Source organism: Heliangelus exortis, chromosome 3 (assembly GCF_036169615.1).
Source record: "Heliangelus exortis chromosome 3, bHelExo1.hap1, whole genome shotgun sequence".
NCBI classification, from domain to species: Eukaryota; Metazoa; Chordata; class Aves; order Apodiformes; family Trochilidae; genus Heliangelus; species Heliangelus exortis.
In genome coordinates, this window is record NC_092424.1 from 63,925,604 (window position 1) to 63,932,683 (window position 7,080).

General features: G+C 43.4%; 1 protein-coding gene across 4 annotated transcripts in view; it reads right to left on the bottom strand.

The window, feature by feature from the left end:
- The window catches only part of PKIB (cAMP-dependent protein kinase inhibitor beta), a 52,059-nt gene extending 46,688 nt beyond the window's left edge, over positions 1-5,371 (bottom strand). For 2 of the 4 annotated variants that reach the window (XM_071741037.1, XM_071741039.1), the window contains exon 1: positions 5,218-5,371. The gene's annotated coding sequence lies outside the window, so the exon portion shown is untranslated. Of the gene's footprint in view, positions 1-5,004; positions 5,152-5,217 lie in introns of those variants that run through there. The other 2 variants (XM_071741038.1, XM_071741040.1) reach the window with 2 other exon arrangements.
- Between the last annotated feature and the right edge of the window lie 1,709 nt (positions 5,372-7,080).

Here is a 7,080-nt window from a genome sequence, read left to right on the forward strand (position 1 = left end):
TGTTCTGTTTCAGCAGGTGTTCGGATCCACAAACATAAACAGTACTGTGTACTACAAACCCAGTTCACCCTTTTTTGTCGGATGCAATATGTTGACAGGATGGGGAAAGCCAACAGAGTGGAAAATAACGTCTTGGTACCACTACATCTGCAGAAAAAAACACCTAATCTGGATTAAAGAACTAAAAAACAAGAAGTGCTTCCTGATCTGCAGTTCCTTCTCTTAAGGCCACCACACCAAAATGGAAACTTTCTAATGAAGAGCTGCATCTTTGCAAGACAACTTAGCATAGAACTGCCCCTGCCTTTGGGGCAGACAGATGTGTGCTACCTACCAAAGCAAGCACATACAGAAAAACTTCTGCCATGTATATTCAGTGCTTACTGTGCTCTGGCAAGCCAGCTGAACACTCCTTCTCCAACGCCTCAGCCTGGGGGCAGCCAGCACAGCTCCATACCCAGGGCTGCTCCAGGTTCACCTCTTCCCTGGTGTAGTGTGAGCCTGAGACAGCTGCTAAAATCAACATCTCTCTTCACTGACACTGGGTTTTTAGGCTGTAGTCAGACATGCTGCCTTGGTCACAAGAGAACCACATTTAGGGCTCCTGCTGTCAGCCCCACTGCTGGCATTCCCATCCCAGCCCACCACCTCCCAGCCTCCAGGCAGGGGCCATGCTCCCCTCTCTGCAGGATGTCACTGCAAGATGTCACTGCAGGATGTCACTGTCCTCACAGGGCAGAGCTTTGCACACCCGTAGCCCATCTACTACAGTGGCTCATGTTACAACACTTCTGCTGGCAGGGTTTTAAGATCCCTTGGATGGATCCTCACCAAAACAGACTGGGTAGCACCTACATATGCTTCCAGAAATCCTGCATGTCTGGAAGCCATGCAACTGCTGGTGAGGGGTGAGAAACTGCTGTGGGAGTTGCCTCGTCACCCATCTGGGAGGCACCCAACCCAGCCTGCCTGGTGGCATCTCCCCAGGACACAGGGAGAGCGTGTGAGGCTGCCAGGAGGGGACAGGTCCATGTGGCAAGGAAGGTGGGTGCTTGGCTCCATCGAAGTGCAAGATGGCAAAATGTTACGTGAGCATATATGCTCAGTCCCAAGGAAAAAGATGTTTTTGTGCTCCTTGTTCCTCTTCTAGATAATATAAACTGGGAGAATAAAGTCATATGTAATGGCAGTATCAGCACAGCACCCTCCCTTTAGCACAGAATGAAGGCTTTAATAATATATAAATGATTTCATGAAGATGTGAAGGAGAACTTAGTGCAGCTTGAATGCAGATGAATATTTTAAAAGAAATTAACATTATCCACTAGGCACTTTATTAAATTGGTTTCATTTATGTACATACATTCATGCCCAGACAGCAAGTCCAGTGTTTATAATTTCTACAACAGGAAAAAAGTCCCTAGCAATCAAGTTACTATACTATTTAAGCTTTCTAAAAAAATCAAAACACCTGAAGCAATTTTTTAGGGAGATAATGAAAGACAGAAGAAAGGAAGCCTCACGATGGTAATTATGTTGGAAACACAAGGAAGGAGCAAGTGGGCAATTACCCATACAGATCTTAACCTCAATCATGTAATGGAACAAATAATCAGAACTATAACCACCACTTAGAACTTAATAAAAGCATCAGGTCTTGCTAGATAAACTCAGAATACCTTTTCACATTTCTCTGTTAGTCTTCTCCTTTCATGATATGGGGAGAGTGCAACAGCATCCCAGAGAAAGCAAAAGAGGACTTTTGGATGCTGCCATAACCAGGAGAGACACTAGTAGCAGTAGGGGGCAAATTAAAGTCTCATCAAAAGCTTGTAAGCAATTCAGAGATACTGACTGAGGAAGAAAGTAGGTTTTACTGTGACCACAGTAATCAGGTATTTGTACTGAGTCAAGATAACAGAAGGGAATTACTTCACCACTGTATCTACAAGTACTAAATTATGGGCTAGGAAGCAACAGGTCAGTTTACAAAGTTTAGGAACACAAGCATCCATATATATCACCTTACCAAAATCATCTCAGACAGAGCTTATTTTTAGTGCACTATGGAGAAGATGCATGATCAAAACTTCCAAGACTGTGCACTCCCAAAGAACAGAGAAATTAAAAAATATCATCACCAACCCTTGAACAGCAGAAGATATGAAGCTCAGCATCCCATGGAGCACCCCAAAAAAAAAAATTCTGATGTCTAATAAGCTGAATGTTTTCTACAGCTCTTCCCTCAGCAGGGGCATCAACATCATCTCTCATCTCCCTGGTCACCAGCAGTCTTGAGGTTTGTATGAATTTCATCACTTTGAAATCTCTACTCTTCTTCTTATATTGGTTGAAGTTGATCCCCAGGGGTAAAAAAAAAAAAAAAATAAAAATTACTCTGGGGCAATCAGTCAGACAGCATTATTATTATTTTAGCTTCATCCCCATAGGAAAGCAGGTTGAAAAGAATATAGTCAGGAGAGAAGGAAAGAAATAAAACCCAGAAATCTCAAAAGGAAAAAACTTCTAAAACCTGAATTATTAAGTCAAGTACAGAAGACAATTTTTCAAGTAAGAAAAGCCAGATTTGGGAGCTTTTCACCAACAGATCATCATTCCTGACTTTCTAGGATTTCTGCTAAGCCTTACTCCTAGGCTGCAATGAAAATCCGGATGATCCCCTTGTAAAAATGTAAACGCCAGAATCTTAATCCATTCTAACACAGATGTTTGACTGTCCAAATACTTCTAACAGACAAGATCACTTGGATTTATTTTTGTAATTCTCCCCTTGCAGTGCTGGTGGTGATCCCATGGGTCTGAGTGGCCAGTCTGGATGTCTGAGTGGAACAAATCAAGCCATCAATCCTAAACCCCACACTGTTTAACTGCTCACAAAACTGAAAGAACAAGGAGCAGGGTAGGGAGGTTGAAGTGAATTAAGGCTCTTTGGCCATCGAGAGCACAGCAAGTTCCCTCAAAGCCAGATAAAAGTGAGCCATGCCCAGAGAAATGAGCAAGGTCCTGGAACATCCTCACCAAAAGGTGAAATCAACAAAGTTCTGCAGAAAGCCCTGCAGGAGTTCAGGGAACACACAGTCTCCCACAAGAGTGATCCTTAGCTGATGGGGAAAACTACACATACAGCTCCTCACAAATTTCATCCCAGGTTTTAGAATTCAACAGACTCAGGTGCATTCTGAATGGTTCATTACAAACACTTGTTGTTACATTAACTGAAAATATTTGAACAGGACAGATCAATAAATAGACACAAAGAAACAATTTTGCTCTTCCAGACAGATTAATAACATAACCTGTCTGAATTTCTCTCTCTGCATTTCATGATTTGAATCAGTATTTTCTTAAATTTACCATGATTTCAAGCTCATGTGTATTTTTATAGCATGCTGATGAATGCTATTCTATTTTACTTAAATGTGTTACGTTCATGAAAAGTCTAAGGCAAAATCAAGTGGACTGGTCTCTGTTCCATCAGGGTGTATTTGAAAAACAATCTACAGAATTAAGCTATCACTCTAAATGGCACAGTAAAGTGATTGCTTTTAAAAACGATTTGGGTATTTCTAGTGAAGTTTCCGTTTCTTACTTTCACGTAAGCAGTTTTTATCAGCCACAATGTAATGTTTCACAAACATCATAACACAAACATTCAAGTTAATAATTTCAAAGGGCATGTTAAGAATTGAAGAAGAAAAAAACCAAACCAACCCCAGACCATTCTCATCCCCATGACTTCTTCAGTGAGGAAACATAAACAAAGTGTCGTGGTCTTTCTTTCAGCTGTTTTCAAAGTCTCTGTTCTGATCAAATATTTCATCCAAACTGTTTTTTGCTAGCTACAAAAGGTGATGAAGTTATACTGTCTAAGTAAACATGCCCTATACATATTTTCACACTCGTAATTCCTAAACACGATGACCCCAAATTCAGCAAGGATTTTCGTGGTCATTCAAGGAATGACCGAAATCTCATTACTTTTCAAAGTTCAGATCTTTAAGAATTGAGTGTATCTGTACCAAGCATACAAACAGCATGCTGTAGATCATTTTATCTATTGCTTCAAGAACATTTTAAATACTTTTTTACTTCTTCCTTTGCTAAAACCACTTGCCTGCTCTTCAGAGTCCACAAACAACTTTTAACAAATGCAGAGGAGCATCCACCATAACTGAATTAAGAAAAATTCTCTTGGTGCCAACATTTTGTTGCAATCAGAATGAGGAATTCCTGCCTTGTGAGTGATGAAAGTACAAAGACATTCCTTGCAATCACAGACAGATGAAAGTCAGTGATGCATTGTAACCGATTTTCTATGATCATCTTTTGCAGAAAAAAACTGCATGTCACTTGTTCATTATCTTGTCCATGAAACTTTAATTATGGACTTCATGCACAAAGGTGACTTCTCAGAAGTACATTTTAATATAACTCAGCAATGCTGCTATGTAAACAAATACTATTTTACTCTCTATTTTCCTACGTTCTTACCACTGATTAATGTGACCATACAAACATAATTTCAGGAAAAAAGAAAAAAAAAAAGAAAAAAAAAAAGAAAAAAAAAAAGAAAAAAAAAAAAAAAAAAAAAGAAAAAAGAAAAAAAAAAGAAAGTCGTTAGGCAGTCTATTTATGACACCTCTTATCGGTTCTCCTGAGCAGTTACTAAAGGTTAATGCCTAACCTTAATAAACATTAAACTCGGTCCGTCAGTCGTGCGGCAGCACCTAGGGCAGGGCAGCACCTAGGGCAGGGCAGCACAGGCATATTATTATCCGTGACTTACCCACGGTCACGCCGAACACCTGGGACACGGTGGGACAACAGGGACCACACGTCCACAGCCAGGAGCATCCTCACCCCCCAGCCCCCGGGCTGCCTGTCACCTTCTGTAACCTCTCCCCGTCCCCTTCCCCAGGAGCGAAGATGCCGCTCGGAGCGGTGCCCGAAGCCAGCGGACGCAAAACCCCCGAAACACCTTACCTGGACACTCCGCTCCTCCGGGGCTGGGCCAGCCGGGAACACTCGGTTTGGAGAGCAGGGCTGGCGGCCCCCCAAGGGATGTCCCCTGCCGGTACCGGGGACGGGTGACCGAGACACACCCGGGCGGGGACGGCAGCGGGACCTCAAACCCCTCCGCCCGACCCTCCCGCTTGCCCCGCCGCCCCCTCGCTCCCCGCCCGCCGCCGCACTCACCCACCCGGTGCTGGGTCTGTGCCCCGGGCCCGCTCCGCGGCCGCGGCGGGGAGGCTGCGCTTACCGTGCCCGCCCTGCGGCCGAACCGCCTCCCCGGCCCGGCAGGGAGAGGAGCGGGGGGGGGGGGGGCCGGGCAGGAGCCGCCCCCGGAGCACATGAGGCGGCCGCAGCGGGGAACCTCCGAGGAGATGCCGAGCCTGGAGGGGGCGGGATAATCCGAGCCTCGGCGCTGGCGTGGGACAGACATCTCGAAAATCAGGGAGTTTGGAGCGGTCCGGATTGGTGCCCTTTAGCTTGGCTCTGCGGCCGGGAGAGGGGACCTGGAGGAGGACACCCCCCACACACACATCCTACGAGTTTGGAGGGACATGGCCCCTCGTCCGTGTCCCCCTGGACAGCGCCCCGTGTCCCTCCTAGGGAGCAGAGCTGTGGCTCTGCAAGCTGATGGAGGCGAGGAGGAAGGCAGGTCCCTGTGCCTGGCCACCCAAAAATAGCGGGAAAAAATTCAGCTTTGGTCATTTTACCTTCCGTTCTTCATGTTACATGTTTTGTTTTGTTCTGTTTTTTCTGCAGTCCCTCAAAATGACAGTCCCAGCAAAATGACACAGGACATCCTCCCATTCCTGCCCTGCGCAGGCAGCTCGTGCCAGACAAGTTCTGCTGTGAAAACAATGCAAAAAAATTTGGCACCTGGCTGTAGCCATCTGTGACCCTTTTTGGCTGAAAGCTTTAATGTGCCGCAAAGGGAGAGGCTGCTGTGCAGCTGCATTCGGCTGTCCTAAGGCTTCTGGCCTCTGGGACATGACCACGCATGAGCCTGAAAAAAAAAAGCAACAAAAAAAAAAAAAACCCAAACAAAACCCAATGATCCTGAAATCATCAGGCTTTGCATTTTTCCTCTTAAAATGTTTCTCTGTGAAGAATACTGCAAGTTCTCTGTCTTAATTATTGTGTTTCAGTGGGAACACAAAAGGTAACATCTGGCATCTCGGAGGCACCAGCACGTTCCCTGCAGCTGGATGCATAACAATATTATTCCAAACTGGCTCTGAAAGCTTTTTAAAATTTTAGGCATTGATTTTTAACTTTGTTTTTCTACATTGTACCATGAGGGAGTCTAGACTATCTATTTTGAAATCCCTTGAAAGTGTTTAGAAAATCTCACTACAGGCAATACGTATTTATCTGAGCCTTTTCCAGCCATTTCCCTAGATCCAGTCATAGCTACATGACAAGTGAACCTGCACTGAGGTTTGCCATTTACACCAGATATTCTAAGAAATGGGCAGATTCAGCTACAGGTAGGTATGAAACCTGCGTTGTTCAGTGCTTACACTACAAACTACATCACTTTTAAAATCATATTTATTTATGATACAAAAAAAAAGGGAGTCAGAGAACTAGATTTTTATTTCGTTTTGTAAATGAAATTGGTGTTCTTGAGCCTGAAAACCCTTGGGTTTATTTTTTACTTTTTACATTTTTCCAGTGTGACCTAGAATACTTAGAATCTATTTTTAAGGCTATTTAAGCCATGTTATTACAGTAATCCAATTTACAGCAGCAAATTTAACACCTAATAGCTCAGGTGATGTGTTTGAATCAGCTGATTATTTTGCATTTTTATTAGCTCTTTCCAAATGTCCTACACCCATAAAAGGTGTAGTTTGGAGTCATGTCAATATTCCCTTTAAGCTATTTTTCTTAGAATATAATTTACTTCATCTTATTTAATTATTAGTCTCTTTGGCGTTTATTTTATTATTTGAGCAGGTGGTTTGATTTCTAAAAAAAAAAAAAAGGCTCTATGAATACTATTTTTAGCTTAATGGTAAAAATCAATTAGCAGATGTCTCGTTTTCT